The following is a 19,822-nucleotide window of genomic DNA, read 5'->3' on the forward strand; positions in this document are numbered from 1 at the left end:
GAACCCTATTGCTAAAACTCAAACATGTTTCCACAACTCCGGAATTACATTACAACTTCAATGCCAATGTGGATATAAGTTCTTCTTTGGGTCCAAAAAAATACAACAATGAAGGTAGAATCCATAACCCCAAGTTATTGTAGGGAAGGGAGGTATGTTTCCTAAAAGCTGCATAATGAATTATATTGATTAGCATTACTCAACTCGACATCTGATATGAATTCACTTGCATCAATTGTGTCCACCAGCACCTAATGACATGATCATCCCATCAAAAAAACCATATCCTTTCATAGTTGGAAACCTCCAACCACCAACTATTTTATTCTATTTGTGTTCAGAGTTTTTCTAAGCTATGAGAAGGAAAATTGGGGAGCTCATTGATTTGTATAGAACCTACATATGGCTTTGTAATGGAAACATATGACTATATATGGTGTATCTCTCAATCGAAAGTCTAGATAGAATATTTTCTCATAATGCAAGGGTGTCATGATGAGGTAGCCCTTGAATTTTCTACAAATTAAAAAAAAAAAGAGGTATACGCTAGTAGTAACAATGGTGTGTGTGATAGAGGATGTTGTAGCTAAAGTAATAGGACTAGGTCAAAATGAAAATCAAGGATGTTGTCACCATAGGATAAAGCCTAATATTATTGAATAATTTCTCAGGTTTCATAAATGACCACAACCAACTCCATGGGCAGATCTTGCTCTAATATTGAATATATATAAGTTGTGAAGGTTTCCATGAGGATGTGTATATTTAACACCTTAGGTTATTGGATTACCCACAACATGGAAAATAGGTTAGAATGCCACTTTTCTTAATGAGGAAATTGCAAAATATCAATTCCCTTATTGAGTAATTTGGATGAACTAGGGACGTGTCACATGATGGGATCATAACTCTTTTTATTGAGCATGCAATACAGAGAGAAGGCCAGGCGTGGGAAAAAAACACTAATTGAAACCACAAATATTACAAAATCCGATTGAGAATATGTTATTATGTAACTCCAACTTGCAATTATGTGGTTATAGCTCTGGAGAGTGCAGGTGTTGCAGATTCTAGAGCCACAACCGAAGAACTCATAGTTTCATCTTCATTAGCTACAAAATATCTTAGCATTCCAATACAGGAAGAAATCCCCGAGGATTCTAGTACAACTCTATGGATATATGAGAGTGTTCATGATAGTGATAAAAAATAACATGGATCACATCCCCAACTAAGAGTTTCGAAAGAATGATAAAGAGGCTAACATATGCATCCATTCCAAAGAAAAGAAGGACTAAGTATACCCTCCTTGCCATGAATCGCTAAATATGAGGAGAAACCCCTATTTCTTCAAAAGAACCAACAAGGGTAGAATGAGAAGAAGAAAGAGTTACAACACAAGAAGAACTCCCTTGTGTTCCATAATAACATGAAAAAGTAATTTAATAAAGACACCTTGCTAATACATGAGAGCTGGTATAAGTGATGGGGATGGTCATCACTTTTCTATTCCTACAATTGATGAATAAATGTAGAAAAAAACCTTTGATGTAACACAAAAATCAACAAGAGAAATAATGAGACAAGGCCTTGTTGAAATTCCGGAAGTGTACATAGAATAGAAATAGGAAGAAGAAGAAGCTTTCAATCCTAGCATGTCCATAGATGATACCATTTCTATGCCATAATTGAAGAAGACATACAACATAAGGAGGCATAATGTAGTACGTAACCCTTGTCTCATGCCTTTCTATGCACCTATTTTAAGGAATAATAGTATGTCACCATTAAATTTTTAATATGTGAACTTAAGGGGGAGGGATATTTTGAGAAAATGTATTTCCATGACCAATAAGTAGGTTTACTTACTATAGGGGAAGTCATCCTTGAAGGAAGATCTAAATACCAAACTTACAATAGAGAAACCCAAGAAGTTCTTGTCCAAAAAGATTATAGAATAATCTACCTTTGTTGAGATATCTACTCAGACACAGGGTAACACAGTGGAAGAAAAATACAAACAAATAGATATCTCTCATAGGTGGATGAAAGTTAAATAAGATAGGAAGAATAAAATAATAGCATCATATGAAAAATAGGTGATTCTAGTAAAAGAACATCATCGAGAATTTTAGAGGATTGAGAGAGAAGCAGGTTGAGCACTTAAAAATCCAAGGAATCAAAAGGAAATAAGCAAGGAATTTTTTTTTTTTTTTTTTAATTTGAATTGGAGGAATAGGTGAATAAACTGTAGATTGAGAAGATAAAACTTGCATTGTTGGTGGAGTTAGCAATTAAATGCAGGGCTCCATCTCAAAAATATAATATGTTGTTATAAGAGAAACATGTATTATTTAAAAGGAAAGCCATAAGGACTAGCAAACCTTTTGATATCACCTCCTTAGCTACATTTTTGAAAACTTATTATGCACATGCCAATGTGGAAAATAACTTACTATCTGAATTATACCAGCATAATTTCTTCCTATTCGATGGTCCTATTCGGTACTCCAACCAATTTGTAGGGGATCTCCAAATGAGAAAATTTGTATCTAAACTAAGAGACCATGCTAAATGTACATATACTCATAACATTGTACAAAGAAATATCTATATAAACATATTAGTTAGGGTAATGTATCATGGATTTTTACAAGTCCTTCACACACACATGGCTAGCACACATTATAGGACATATATTCAAGGAATGGATAAAGAATCCATGGAAGGATGTACTAAATGATGGAAATAATATAGGGAGGGAATTCAACAAAGGGACACCATTAATATAGACAATATGAAGATATCAATGGAGAGAGTGCATAGATATAATAAGTGCATTAAAAACTATGGATATGGATTGATAGGTCTAAATTTTCACTATCCAATGATCTAGCTTCTAACCAAGGAATACATGGAGTACAAGTTTCCTAAAAGAGAATAATTAGCCCACTAGAAGGAAATTCAATAAAGATGAGGATATTCACATGCACATGACTCAGATTAGATTGATTACAACCTAAACAACCTCCATAGGAGCATCACCTTCTCAAAATTAGTTTGAATATTGGTTGCATCAGTACATGTAATGAATTTAGTTGGTGGTAGATGAATAGTGCCCAAATTGTCATATTTTTAGCACTTGTGCAATACATTTTTTTTCCATATTTTTCTCATTTCCATTTCATATTAATACCCTTTTCATACACAATGATTCATTTTTTCTTAATCTATGATTATCCTATTAAAATTCAATTTCAGTGTTTATTCTTATGAAATTCTTATATTTTTAACAATGGTAGAATAAGTGTTGAAAATTGCTAAATAGTTATTGCAACTCCTATGTGTACTAGTTGCAACTCTACTTGAGTATAAGTGTTTCAATTCTTGAGTGTTATACAAATTTGTTTGCGTTATGGACATAGTTGCTACAACTTTGATTTTGTTGTCACCGTTGATACAAATTTGTGTGCCACAACTCCCACCTCACTATGCCATGGATCTTGCCTCAGTAGGGATGCTACAACTCCCCCCATGGTTTTTGTTACAACTCTTGAGAAATTATGCTAGAATTCTATGACAAGTATTCCAAGGTATCAGTGAACCAAGAAATTGTTTCCCATGGATTGGAAAGACAATAAACAATCATATTTTGTCATCAAGATGAGTGAAAATAGAAAATAGGAAACTAAAACAATATGACGACTCAATCAACACCTACCACATAGCTTATTAAATGAACTTATGCCTGATTTTTGTTATCTTTTAGAAAATTGATGTAACAGGATGGAATGGAATGATCTGTTTGGCATGGATCTCCATCTGTTTCCTTGATTAATTTAGATAGAAAAAATTATGTATAAAAACCTTCACTCTCCTTCACAGACAAAATGGTTAATCAAGGGAATATATATGAGAATATGATTCTTTCTATTTTTTCTCTATATGGGGATCCATAGTCTAGTATAACATTGTTGCGGGACACTATGAGGTGCAATACACTGACGAAGAAAACAACTTTCATTATTTTTTTTCCATGCAGGTGAATCTCTAACTTGATAAACTCTTTCACTGAAAACATGAATAAAAGTACTTTAACCGAAAATACAAATGAAGTATTTTAACTATTTTTAGCCCCAAAAAGATCATGGAAAGGCCTAGTTATCTAGAAGACATCTATACAAATTTAGACAACATCCCTAAGAATAACATGAATAGATGCATCAATTCCTATGATGCTAACGTTTGTATGCATTTAGCTGACATAATTTTTCAATAAGAAAAAGTCAACCAGATTTTATTAAAAACAAAGGGTAGTTACATTTTCATCCCTTTGTGCCTCCCCAAAGTTTTGCGTTGTTTATTACATATCTAATGTGATTTTTTAATGTTACTTATATAGATCTAAATAGTTTCTTTATTGTGTGTCCATCTCACGAAAAGGAAACAACTTCATTTACTTTCGTTTATATTCTATTTTTCCCCTTTGTATAAGGCTAATTTTCTATATAAAAAAGTGTTTCTATTTAAATATCATTGTCAAAAACAACAAAAACACTAACCTTCCTTTTACGTTTTATCCATTATGTTCGAAATTTCCCATAGCAGCCAAAGGAAACATTGATGAGATCTACAAAAATCCCATTATATTTCGAAACTCCTGGAAGTGCAAAAGGAACCATTGACAAAAGTTTTGTAAATGATCTCACCTAGTAAAACACTTCTCCCATGTTTGGAGAGGAGATCATTCACCTGGTTCTACTCTCTATAAATGTGTGAGAAAGAAATTCTCATGAAGGCAAATCATAAGGATCTAATGAACTGCCACCAATTTAATAGAGAAGGTAGCCCAAATGATGATTTCTCATGCGCCCATTAAATTATTTTTTTTGAATCACCAATAATGGCCAACTCCTTTATGGCCAACCAACTAGCATAAAGAAACACACTCCTTACTATTATGTTTTTTGGTATGTTATTAGAGTCTTTTCCCCCGAAAAAAATAAACAAATAGGTCAGTCGAGTCTCCATGACAACATACACCTTGCATACATAAACCCTTGAAGAGTAAGCCCCATCGAAATAGCCCACCAGCAAGGATGACCCAATCTCATCGATACAACAATTTCTCCTTGGTGGCTTCAACTTCCATGAATCTCTTGAAAATATGTTGATACCTTTAGCCTTGTGCTTCTCACAACAAGGTCAATTTGGTCAAAAACGTTAACGCTCCTACTCCTCCATATACCACAAAACATGTATAACAATAACACTTTGTAAGATTTCTGGCACTATATCCATGGAGTGAGACATTCGTCAATGGAACTCCTGTCGTAATCTACTTGAATTTTTACCATCTATAAACCTCCTTCCAAATCAAATGACTAAATGCACATGAAATAATGAGATGTACCACCTCTTGGTTCACCCTAACACAGGGAGTAAAAATTCTCAGGCCGTGAAAAACCCTTCTAATTAGTTTTTCCCAAATAAGGATCCAATTATGAAACATCAACCACATGAAACATTTCAATCTCAATGGAACCAACCACCTCTAAGAATTCAATAGCCATGCAACAATATTCAACAAACTATACCCATATGTAATGTGATTGTATATTTCTTTCATCGAGATATAACATTTGATCTCACGACCACCCCAAGATAGTTTATCGTCCTTCTTTGTTAGTGCAATTCCCACACGGCTAATCTTGTATACAAACATTTCCCATTCGACTGATAAGGCCTCAGGGAGGTTGAGATCTCCATTGTTTAGAAATATTTGTGAAACAATAAGGGAATGCCTATAGATACATATTTGATCAAGAAATTGAATACGCTTTTGATATATAAAATTTATGGTGGGTACTGAAAGTGAATGAACACACTCCATGCCTTTAATAGTGTCAATCCCAATTTATGTCTTTTTCCCCTTGCAAAACTCCTATCTTAGATTCCCCACAAGCTATTGTTTGAACTTCATCATGTTTTTCCAAATATAGGAGACCTCCTCCTTTTTAGGAGCTCCTTCTTTGATGCAAGACACAATTTTAAGGATTTTAAGGTAATTTTATCTTACTAATATGTGCCATAAACCTTCAACATGGAAATCTATTCTTTTAGTAGGAAAATCAGTACCAGAAGAAATTTTCTCTAGAGTCCAGTAGCAACTAGTTGAGGCTTTTTGATTGTGGAGGGTTCTAGTGGATGGGTGTCAGTAGAGTCATGGAAGTGGTGTCTTTCTAACTGATGGACCAAGCAAACTATAATGGGATTTGAGTCTTCTAGCTTGTGGAGGCAAGCTACTATGTGTAAAATTTGTTCAGCCATTAATAGAAGATTTTAGTGGAAACAACAATGGGTGGTTTTTTTTTCCTCAAAGGGGTTTTCCACCAAAATACTTGTGTCTTCTTGTGTGCATGTTTTGATATCGTTCATGGTGTTTTTAATTTGTTGATTTTATATTAGTTTCTTGTTGGGTTACTAATTATTTTTATTTGGTAAAAGGAATTGAAAATTTTAATAAGCAGTAGCACTATTAATGCCCACCCCATAAGTATTGAGCTAATTTCCAAAATTTTGGGTTATAACATTGGGTTTAATATTTGCGTTTATAATATTAGATTTATAATATAGTGTGTTTAATATATAGAATTTAATATATTGTGTTATAATATTAGGATTTATAATAATCACCCATAATTGAATCTATTTAGCATGGTTGACCTTTGTTACCCATGGTCAATCATGTTCAACCACAGGTAGCCCAAGTCAACCATAGTCAATCATGGTCATATATGGTCAACTATAGCCACTGTAATCAACCTTTAAAAACCACGGTCAAGCCATATTTAATGTGGTTAACCATTGTTAATATGGTCAAATATGGTCAACCTAAGTCACATGGTGAAACATGGTCAATGATAGCCTTCAATAATCAATATATACAACCATAATCTATCATGGAAAGCTACGAAAAGCCATGATCAAATTACTCAAACCATGTTCACCCATGGAGAAATCGGCGAATCCATGTGACAAACATTGCAATGGGATGAACATTGTTGGATTGTGAAAAATATTGTTGCAATGTTACATTGTCATTTTGTGACAAAAATTAATCGAACATCACAATGTGACAAACATTGTTGCATTGTGACAATTTTTCTCAATGTTACATTACATTTCAATTTATCCAGTGTCTCAATACAACATTACAAGATTAGTTGCTCACACTTACTAATGTGTTTGACTATGTTTGACAATGATTAACTATGTTTGACACACAACACTCTTCAACTCCAGTTTATAATATTGGTGTTTATTATTCAGTTTATAATATTAGGATTTATAATATTAGGTTTCATATTATGGTTTACCATATTGATTTTAATATTAGGGTTTAATATTGTGTTCATAATATTAGAGTTTATAACAATGGGTCTAATATTCAAGTTTATAATATTAGGTTTAATGTTTAGGTTTATAATATTCGATTTGATATTGAGGTGATAATATTGGAGTTATGATATGTTGGACACCTAATCCTCTATGGGTTAGTGTGGAAGCCGAATAGACTAAGGAAGTCCAAGAGAACTTGGAATACGAAACCAAGAGTGACACCATGTACTATAAATGTATATGATTTGTTAATAATAAATGAACTCTCATGCTTATATTTCATATTATGTTGCTGCCCATGTGTGTGTTTAACATGGTATCAGAGCAGCAGGTGTATTCATGCCCTGCATAATTACTGCGAACCAAGTTTAAGCCTGGGCATTTTGAGATTTTCCAGAATTTGTCATCAATCTCCCTATTTATAGAAATATTCTAATATATATAACACCTTCCATAATACTGCATGAAAATATGTTGTTTCATTAGGCAAACCATAACAGTTACGCTGTACGAGTCCTCTTGATGATCTTTTGATGGCAGGAACATTCTCCTGCATGAATGATGATCTAACATTTTTGGATCTGTGAATTCTCTGTCAGAGGTCGAAGTCGAAGGATCTATTTGCTCCACTGAATTAATGTCCTGCCATGAATTTGGAGCCTTGGAGCATCGTTGAACATCTTCAGTGAGCGCAAGTCCAAAATTGATTTTTGGTCAAAACTTGCGAGCTTGTGTACACATGTGGTGAACCAGACGTGAAGGTGAAATATGGAATTGATTGAAATGTTGTTGGAAGACTAAAGGACTTTGAGTTGAATATGTTGGTCGAAATCATTGTGATGGTGAACGTTGGTCTGAATTATGCATATTGTTGTGTGTTGGAATACTGAATGAGGTGAAGAAATGAATGTTGCCCAACATTGAGACGATCGGCATATGTATATGCATTGAACATGTTGTACTGTGTTTGCATGGTTGGAGACTGGTGAGTGGTGCGTTGAACATTCATTCGCATGTCATTTTGCATTATTTGAGGTCATGCCATACATTATATATGGGTATTGATCATGGTATGTAAATCCAAATCAATGTTGCATTAAGGGTTTTTAAAAGGTTGAATGGCATCATATAATTGTTCCAATTGGCTTTGATGTGCCACTGGTAAGTTTTGAATTATTTCAAACCTGTCAATGATTAAATTAGAGCAACCCTCCACATCTAGATACTTGAGCTTATTTAAATTCCTGAAGTTATATTGAATCCTTTCCAAATCATGCCAATTTGAGAGATTGATATACTCAAGGTTCATCAAATCAACAAAGTTAGTCGGCAGGTCCTCCAAATTGTGACAACCTTGTAAATCAATGTGTTGGAGATATTTGCCAAAGGAATCGAGTAGGCATCCTGAGAGATTAATATGTCAGAGGTCCCTCAAATCAACAAAGGAATCTGGTATCCTCTCTAAATTATGATATCCCCACATATCGATGTGTTGGAGGTGGTCTAAATGACCAACAGATTTTGGTATCCTTGCCAAATAGTGGCAATCTGATAGATTGGTGTGTCGGAGTTGCGATAAGGATATGAAAGAACTCGACAGTGTTTTCATCATAGATAGGCATAGTAATCAGGTGTTGTTTTATAATTTAAGCCAATTTACATCGACCTTGTGTTGTTAACCAACAAGTTCAGACATGGAATATTAAAAACACATATGACAATGTATGGAAGGCAGAGATTTATAACAGCCTCCGGGGTGGTCGGACCCTCAGCATCCAGCTTCAGGTAAATAATCAGCTACATTTCTCCGGCAGCTATTCTGGCTTTGCCTATGTAATCAGATTGAAGAATTTGTTGCCTCTGATCATCTTCTTTATTCATCATTGCAATCTTGTTCTCGAATTAAGGCTTAAGAACAATCCACAGAAAATCAATCTATGTCGATCGGAATACCTGTTATCATATTACTCTGAGCGCCTTGTCATACTGTCAATTTGGCATTCAAAATTCCATTCTTCAAACAATTATTCTCATGTACTTCAAATATTTATTTTATTAATTTCGATACTTGCATTTCTATAATTCGGAAGGAAGATAATCCACAAGCGTACTACCTTTTGATAGCCATCATTTCTGCTTTGAAAGTGAATATGCTGGGGGATTTTTGGGAATGACAGAGTTCAATGTTCATAACAATTGGGGACTGTTTATGTTCTTTAAAGTTGCAGCAATTTGGCATTACTTAAGAGTTCAGTGGAAATTGTTTTAGGCCAAGACTATCCTTTGTAGATCAAATTGGTGTATTTTCATAAAGGTTGTTCATATCAGAGATTGTTATTGAACTAGATTGAAGTTGTTGCCAGGACAAGTCCTTTTGGATTCAAGGCTGGTACAGGAACATATCTTTTTGAGGCCTGAATTGCTTGTTTCCTTGTTGGAAGTTAAATTCTTAGGTGAATTGGATGATGAGTCTATTTTCTGGATATCACCATCCTTTGTGTGTTGAATTTATTGCAAGCTGCCACGATTGATTTGAATTTGTTGCCATAAGTTTATATAAAAGAGTAAATGGTGTCCATCTTTTCCTCATTGTTTTACTATTTTTTGAGGTTAAAAATGGCTCTAATTCGTGCAATATTAGAGTTACTGGAAAATCTAATACTCTCTACTATGGATAATACAGTTAAAATTAGAAAGGATCTTCTCAATGATAGTCATAGCTATTTATAAGATGTACATGAAAAGATTTACTTTTTACAGCTTGAATCTCAGCTTCAGCAAGAAGAATTAAAACAAAGGAATCATCATTTTAAACTTTTTTCTGTTAAGAACGTTGAGACAACAACCCATCAGCAGCGAGTCAATATTGTTACAGTTCATTCAGACTTAGTACCCAATAAAGCAGCATTTGTACATGCAGGTGCAGAAATTCAGCCTGCTCTTCTCAAGCCCATCATCAGACCTTGGGAAGAGCTTGTCCACAACAAGCACAGAACTGGCCTTGGATATGACAAGGACATGTCCTTTCATATTCCATACTACTCCAAACCCATTCAGTTTCAGAGTGTTGGATTCCTTCATGACAGTTCACCTCCAGCTATTCCAGATTCTTCCCCTCTTCCACAGTAAGAGCAACAACAACAGATTGTGAAATTCCAACACTCTGACCAAGTTGGCCATCTGAAAGATCACTGTTTTGATCTTCATCCATGTAAACACTGTCATAAAACCAAACATTCCTCAAATAGATGCTTCAAAAACAAACCTCTTGCAAGAACAAAGATTCATCTTGGATTCTTGGCAATGGGCATCAACAACCAAGATGATATTCTAGTCATATGTCAAAACTTGTACTAGAGTATTGAACAGTATTGCAATTGAGTTTTCTCCATCATCTCACCTTGTATCTGACAGGGGGGGAAATGATGGTCACCTACAAGCTTCAAAGTCACATCAAGCGAGCTTGAGCCACAACCTACAACACCAGTTTCAGAGTTGTAGCCAGAGACAAAGATTCCCCTGAGCATGCCTTCAATTGGTAATACCTTTTCAAAGAATCTGGGACACTTCCTCTAGCAGAAGGCTTCAACTTCTTGCTCGTTTCAGAAGTATTCCAGGAATAGAGTTGGGGACATTTCCTCTAGCAGAATATTTCATCTTCTTGCCAGACTTGGAAGAGTTCCAGGAATTGCATTAAGCATTCCAGAGTTGTTGGTCATCCTTACACCATCACAGATTAAGACTTCCCTTTTCAGGTTGAAGTTCTCCCTTTTAAGCGGGGTGAGACTTCCCTTTCATGGTTGAAGGTTTTCCTCTTCAAAACATCAAAAACACTTGCTCTAGCAGAAGACTTCATCTTCTTGCCAGAATTGGAAGAGTTCCGAGAATTGCCTAAGCGTTCCAGTGTTGGTGGTCATTCTTAAACCACTGCCCTTTATACCAACATTTCAGAGAGCACATTCAGCCTAGTGTTGCCATGCATCTTTGCACATTTTATATTACAGCTCTCTTCTTGGATTCATACATAACCCTTCGGATTAAGGGGGGGAATGTTGGACACCTAATCCTCTGTGGGTTAGTGTGGAAGCCAAACAGACTAAAGAAGTCCAAGAGACCTTGGAATACGAAACCAAGAGCCACATCATGTACTATAAATGTATATGATTTGTTAATAATAAGTGAACTCTCATGCTTATCTTTCATATTATGTTGCTACCCATGTGTGTGTTTAACATGATATTTGGATTATAATATTAGTGTTTATAATATATAGTTTAATATTATGATTTAATATTGTGACATTATAATGGTATAAAAATCTATCCAATGTTGCATTGTGACAAGCATTGTCATAATGTGACAATCAATGTGACATTACATTGTAATTTTCTCAATGTCACATTCTCATTAAAAAAATAGATTTAATATTATGGTTTATAATATTGCATTTAACATTGAGTTTATAATATCATTCTTAATATTATGGTTTAATATCGGATACCTTATTAGGGTTTATAATATTGTGTACGTAATATTAAGTTTAATATTTGAGTTTAATATTGCGTTTATAATATTGGGTTTAATATTAATGTTTATAACATTAAGTTCACAATATTGGGCTTACTACTAAGGTTTATAATATTTGGTTCATGGTTCATAATATTAGCTTTAATATAGGGTTTCAATGTTATTTGAAAGTTACTTAATTAAATACTTAACATTTCATTATTTGTATTGAAACCTTAATATTAATTATTATATTTACAATTTTAATATCTTTTTAACTATGATATATTAATATGTTATAATCTAAAATATAATTATTATAATTCTTTATTCTTTATTATTAATATTAAATCTCTACCATATATCTAATAATTATTAATGTTATTGATATATGTCAACTCATAGTCAACTCATAGTCATTAGGCATAATGCTACAATTATCACCTACTACACTCAAGTACATATCAACTATCTCAACACATATGTATTAGTACAATCATCTTAAAACGAGATCACTGGAGCACATACTCATATAATGCTATTTATCAAATATCGAACCAATTTGCAAACATACTATGTTAAATAAATCAACTAGACGACATAATAGACACCAAACACTCAAATGCCAAATAAACTTCATAATCAAATAGGCAAGCACAAAGTAGACGACATAAGCAAGTTCATACCTTAATGTGTCTTAGGGAGGCGATCTTGTCTACACAATCAATCTAGATTAACACAACATAACTTAACAACATATCAACTCCACCACAAATAAGATCATGATATCCATAGCAATAACTAAATAACATGTTCACATCATAAGCTCATAAGAATTTGTCATTCATGCATAACAATCACATATGTACAATCATTCTAGATTGGTACAAGACAACTCATACCCGAATTTCATAACCTTAACCATTTGCATAGACCAATCCAACTTAGTATAATACATATAACATCAAGATCTTAATGTAATAATCCTAGTCATCAAGATACTAGCATATAAAAACAATAAGTTACATATCATGCTCATCAACAACATATATATAAACATCAAGTTATCTAACATATAACAACAATATAAATGCATACAACCACATGTTACTATCATTCATAACTATCTGACACATGTGCATATGACTACACTAATCAACTAGCATCTATCATATATGTAAACATAACATCAATAGACATGTACATATACCTAATGCATATAACAATCCTTAACCTACATACTATAACACCCTCTTCCCACATCTACCCAAGCAACCAGTCAATCGGGGTAAACATGCGATGAGAGGCCACTATGATATGACTCGAACTCCTAAGTCATGTTAAGGAAGTGGAACTGATAGAAACACACCATACAAACATTCAACATCAACTTCAGGACCCTCAGGAACCAATCCAACACTTGAGACAGCTTGCCCTTGGGTCCCACTGAGCATTTGGAAAACTTAAGCCTCAGTCGTTCTCATGTTATATGCATGATAGCATCCAAAAACCTAGGGTCTCTCTCACAAGTTTACCTGTCAGCATTCAGAGAGCCAATTTGTTAGTGTTATGCTAACGTCCCCAGGATTTGAGCTACTTTTAAGGCCCAGAGCTTAGGTCAGTACCCAAAATTTCATGATACCTTCAGAACAATAAAATAACATGGAAATGAAAATACTAAATAAAATACTTGTTTAAGACCTACACTACACCCCTACTAGCCATGACATGCATTTCTTCAAACATATCACAAATATGTAAACTACACATGTAAATAATAGATATGAGTATAGGGGTCTCATACTTATCTATGATTTTCCATGAAGCATAGATTCCTCAACACATTAACTTCCATTCCATCCATTAGACCATAGATACATTGTTCATTCATATACATGTAAAGACATGATGAGAGGCATACATAGTTGTTGTCCTAAAACAAATACATAACTAGCATAATAGGGAGAGAAATGCCCATGAAATCACAACCATATAAACAACATATAATCCAGTATAATACTCATAGAAATAGAAGGAGAAAAAAACTTTTCATTAATGATGCAAAATCCAAACCCGGGATGGAGCTTCCACGTTCCACCTGACCATAGAATGTCTGAGCCAAATCTCTCTTCAGTCATTCACCCTCGTTCCATATTCCAAGCATAAATATGGGATCTCATAGAACACATGAGTCAAAAATCATCCCGGGATTCCAGAGGCCATCCACCTCAACCCATGAAATAGTGATTCCACCTCATGGTCGGACATCACAAAACCATCATTAGATTGGTCTCCATCCAAGCCTTCCAAGGCTCCAGAGTGTTTGTTCCAACCTAGCTTCCAGGACTAGCAACTCAACCCATGGTTGTTGTCGGGCTCCAAAGCGTTTGTCCAACCAAGGCTTCAAGGATTAGTAACTCAACCCATAACATTTTCTGGGCTTCCGGAACGTTTGTCCTGCAACTAGGGCATCCAGGACTAGTAAGCCAACCCAAGCCATTATAGGGCTTATAGAGTGTTTGTCCAACCAAGGCTCTAGGAATCAATAACTCAACCCAAACTAAGAAAACATGAGAAACAACTAAAATAAAATAAGGAAATAAAACCACAAACTCCATGACTATCCAAGAAATGGTAAGGCTAGAAAATCCGCTGTCAATCTAGGAAATCCTCAATGCCAATGATAGATCATGACCAAGAATCCACATGCATATGTCATGCATGCCAAAACTAGTGAAGGAAACATACATTCAACTTGGTACCTGCAAGCAAATACGATGTAGTTGTTGATCTTGATGCCCTCTTTCACTTTCCTGTTCTTCCTTTGCCTTCTTACTCCAAGAATCCAAGTATGACACACCCTCCAAGAGTGCTCCAAGAAAACTCTAAGTCTCTAGGAATATGAGGTTGCCATTTTCTCCGTTTTTCATTATTATCTTTCATTTTCCTCCTCACATGCAACATGTGACCTTTCACCTTCATTTTCTCCTAATTTTCTTGATTTTCATAAACAAATGTGCCAAAAATGCCATTTTTCTTCTCCAAAGCCTTATCCATCGCCTTTGCTAATTTCCTAGCCATAATAAACCGAATCAACGCCTATTAGGATGTTCCCCCCACCATTCACCTTGGAATACATGTCTCCTCATTCGTGGTATTTATATATTTTATATGAGTTTTTAACCAGGTTTGTTACACATACTTGCATGCCCAATGTACAAAATTGTATGACGACATGTTCTGGCCTCGAGGGGGTTGCTACAAATACTTGCATGCCCAACGGCCAAACTTGTATGACGACATGTTCTTGCCTCAAAGTCCAATACTACAACTTCAATTTGATGTTCTGCATCTCCTACTCTATCTCAGTCATCACATTAGAATCATAACATACCAATATCATCATGATGACTAAATTGCATACAATAAGCTCAAAATGCATGTTCGACCTACCATACATGCATAACCATGACAATACATACATAACAACATATAGACAACAACATGTATAACAAATCAGGGAAAATTTTAAGAACCCCCCCTAAATTTATAAATATAATAAATGGGCGAATCTCCATGGTATATAGGAAAAATGGAAGGCGATTTTATCAATAATATAATATGTATATATAATTTTTTGGCGAATCTCTCACCAGGCATGGCGAATATTTTACTCAATTATAAAATCTTGTAAGATCTTGGCGAGTCTTTCACTAAATAATAAAACTTTGTAAATTCCTAGTGAATCTTAGCATAGGCTACATGCTGGTTTAATTCCCCCATTTAAATAGGCTACATTCCAGGTGAATACCATGGGTCAATACCATGTGCCATTTTGGTGAATACCATGGGTCAATACCATGTGCCATTTTTGTTTTTATTAATTCTAATATTAGGGTTAATAATGGGTTTTTGCATGGTATTAATAACAATCTAGTCCATGGTATTTGTCCCATAGTATTTTGGCCATAGGTTTCACCTAAATATAACCCATTTTTTGAGCGTTCGTAAATATAAGGTGACTTATGGAGTAAATATAAAAAAATGTTTTATTTGTTTACCATACCTCTCGTTTATTTATATTTTTATTAATTTATCATACCTTTTTTACAAATATGGTATTTGGCCCATAGGATTCACTTAAATAAAACCTCTTTCTTGAGCCTTCATAAATAGAACGAGGGTTATGGATTAAATATAAAAGGAGGTTTTATTTATTTACGATATGTCTAGTTTATTTATATTTTTATTTATTTACCATACCTTTTGAGTAAGTAAAGACGTTTTATTTATTTAGCATACCTCCACTTTACTTATATTTTTATTTGTTTACACCCTTACATGTATATAAGGTGACTTATGGAGTAAATATAAAAAACGTTTTATTTATTTACCATACATCCACTTTACTTATATTTTTATTTGTTTACACCCTTACATGTATATAAGGTGACTTATGGAGTAAATATAAAAAATGTTTTATTTATTTACCATACCTCTTATTTATTTATATTTTTATTAATTTACCATACCTCTTTTATAAATATGGTATTTGGCCCATAGGATTCACTTAAATAAAACCTATTCTTGAAAATGGGCGAATGGATTCACTTAAATAAAACCTATTCTTGAAAATGGGCGAATGGAAGGTTGTAAGTCCTAATTTCAAGGGCTAAATTTACCTTTTTTACCCTCTCCCTTAAAATAAGGTGGGCTATTTGAGGTGATTTGTAAAAATGTAGTATGATACAAAATATTCGCCCACTAAAAATTTAAAACCCCTTAATTTCGCCAAAGGACGAACATTCGCCCCTAAAATTATCCTTGTAACAAATGCATATACAACCATATCCTAAATGTAAGATATGGGATAAATTTAATATTACAAAACAAAATATAAATTATATTTTTGAATAGATAATATTTTAAAAATAAATGATATTTGAAAAAATTAAAAATTAAAACAATTTATGTTTATTTTTACTAAGCCGCTTTTTTTTTTTTTAAATTGTAATAATTTAGACGTTCTATTTTATCCATTTAAATTTGAATTTAACACTTTTATTCTGAGCTTTGACTACGAACATAGATATTCTATTTGAATTTATTGGAAAAAATAATTATAAATATGTATAAACATGCACAACATCTTACTCCAGTCGAAGACCTATTTAATACAGATATAAGCATGAAGTGACATTTACTTCCCAAACTTGAAAATTTATGACTCCAATAATTTTAAATCCGACACTTTCAACCATTCAAACATACAAAAAAATTATCGATAATTTTAAGTAAACATATATATATTTTAAAACGAATACCAGATATACACACAGTAATAATTGATTTTTATTTTGAAAAAACAACCATACTTGTACAATATACAATCCCGAAAGATACTTAGAAAAGACGGGCATTATTGTACAATATACAATCCCGTCTTTCGGGGAAAGCCACTAATATTGCGCCCGAATTCCAATTCACTATTGTCATTTTCTTTTGCTTTCGAGAAAGATCCTCCATCTTCATTCACACAAGGTGCCTTTACGCGGCCTCTCCTTCTGCAAATACTGTCCGCAAGACAATACATATTTTAACATATTTACATATATAATCTGTCCAGAGATCAGGTTGGCTAGAACTAGTTACTAAGGGATTAGGGTTGGATGCAATTATAGTAGCGTTTTGGCAAAAAAATGGCAAATTTACATTTCATACTGGAAACTTCCCTCTTCTCACATGAAACACTTCAATAAACTCTCACTCCACAAAATTTCGTAGCAAACCTTCAAATATGCTATTTGAGAGACACTTTACAAACCCAAAGAACCAAACCCACCCAATCTAATGTGAACATCGATATATTTATCCATTTCATCCACATCTTCATGCAATACATGCTATACTTGAATTTCCCCATCGAGGCTACCCATATATATCATGTAGCGGTTCATCATATCATCAATGCTTGCAGTAATACACTTTACTGGAGTTGTATGGCCTTCCAAAATCTCTATGCATCGATGAAAACTACCTGCTTCTCTTCTCCAAACTCTAATGCTCTTATAGGTAGATCCATAACAAGCCATGTTAGAGACCATTTCCAAGCGCAACACAGCTTGTTTGTGTCCTTTCGACTCACCAGTGACTGAGATGTTCACTCTATCCACCATTTTATCGAACTCCCAAGCAAAAACTAAAGAATCACCTCCATCGAAATATAGGATCAAACCATCCGGGCTTAGAGCGAGACCATTCACTACAAATTTATGCATATCCATGGTGGTAACCAGAGAATGTTTTTTGTAGTCAGTGTATTTCGCCCAGACCTTGATTGTGCAGTCCGTGGAGGCAATGTACACGAAACCACGCGAGGAAACGATCATTGCATTTATAGTGTAGTTGTGCGCTCGAAATGAATCCACACAACGGAAATCAGAAGGCCTCCACACCTTCACTGTTCTGTCCCATGAAGCTGTATATAAATTACCATTTTCTACGGCCATTCTAGATATTGTATCTGCATGTTGGATCCAAAGGCAATGCTTGTGCCTACGGATCTCAACATAATTTTTAGACGACAGAAATTTCAGCAAATAGTCCTTCACCGTGGGTATCGTGCACAAGAGAATATGATACAGAGAAGAGTCTCGTTGAGCCTTAGAATGTTTCCATACTCTAATCTTGTGATCCTTGTGGGCACTGGATATTTTATCTTCGACAACCATAATACATTTAACTATTCCACCTTCACAACCAAATCTGCAGGGCGCTACGAATCTTGGGGAATGATCATATTGTTCACATAATCGAAGGCCCTTTCCAATGGATCCACTGTATCATTGGATAGAAAATTATATTTTTTCGCAAAGGTGATAGAATAAATGCAACTCTCATGACCTTTGTTTGTTGACACGCATCCATATTTTTTGAGGGGCAGAATGGAGTAAAAGTTATGTTATGAAACCAACTCACAAAAAGATAGAAAAGATAGTTGAACACCTTAGAATTTAGCCTCTTCAAGGGGGAAACCTCCTTTACATTGCACAAATGAACAATTCTTTGATGATACAAATGACAAGACCTCCTTTCTATATATAAGAGCCTAAGGGGTCATTATATAATCAGAGGCGACATAACAATAATAATGTAAGGGAAAAATAATAACAATAGTGGGCTTTTATGGGGCACAATTATAACAATATGGGGACTACATGGGTACAACAATATAATAAGGAGGTTGTACTAATAATAATAAGGGGTTACACTAGTAGTATAGTGGCCTAACATGCCCCTCTTCTTCAAAAAGTGTTGTCCTCAACGCTTGAGTAGTTCTTGATGCTTCTGTATAAAATTCTTGTCCTCCATTGTGGAATATTCGGCCGATAAGTTCTTGCACTTAATGAGATACTCTGAAATTGATCGATTTCGTCACTATCGGGTTCTTGTTTCTGTGACTACTCCAAGTTCCAATCTAATTTTTCCTTCCTCTTTAAGTTCTGGCAATATTGTTTGAATTGGGATATTCTGCAACTTTTGAATGAGTGGCCACACTTCTTTGTCCTTCTTCAATTCATCTCTTGCTTTGTTTATCCAATCTAGTTGGATAATCGAAATAGCACAAAACAATGCTTCCACATCCTCATTCTTTCTTGAGAGTGCATCTGCAACAAAAATTTTCTTCCATTTTCTGTAGATGATGTCAAAGTCATAACCCAACATATTTGTGACCTATTTTTCTGTTCTTCTAAAGATAATATTTGTTCTAAAAAGTATTTAAGACTATCATGATCCATTTTTACCTTGAAGTGTCTTCCCATTGGGTAAGGTGGCCATTTCTTAAGTGCATGTAGTATTGCCAACATTTCCTTCTCATAAATAACTTTCTTGAGATGTAGTCGTAAAAATACCC

General features: G+C 34.3%; 1 pseudogene; it reads right to left on the minus strand.

Moving 5' to 3' along the window:
* Window positions 1–17,810: 17,810 nt before the first annotated feature.
* On the minus strand, window positions 17,811–18,416 carry LOC149159169 (protein JINGUBANG pseudogene; annotated as a pseudogene).
* Between the last annotated feature and the right edge of the window lie 1,406 nt (window positions 18,417–19,822).

This window comes from Pinus tabuliformis, chromosome 5_2 (genome assembly GCF_031772625.1).
Source record: "Pinus tabuliformis cultivar Carrire ecotype Pingquan chromosome 5_2, CPIR1, whole genome shotgun sequence".
Lineage (NCBI taxonomy): Eukaryota > Viridiplantae > Streptophyta > Pinopsida > Pinales > Pinaceae > Pinus > Pinus tabuliformis.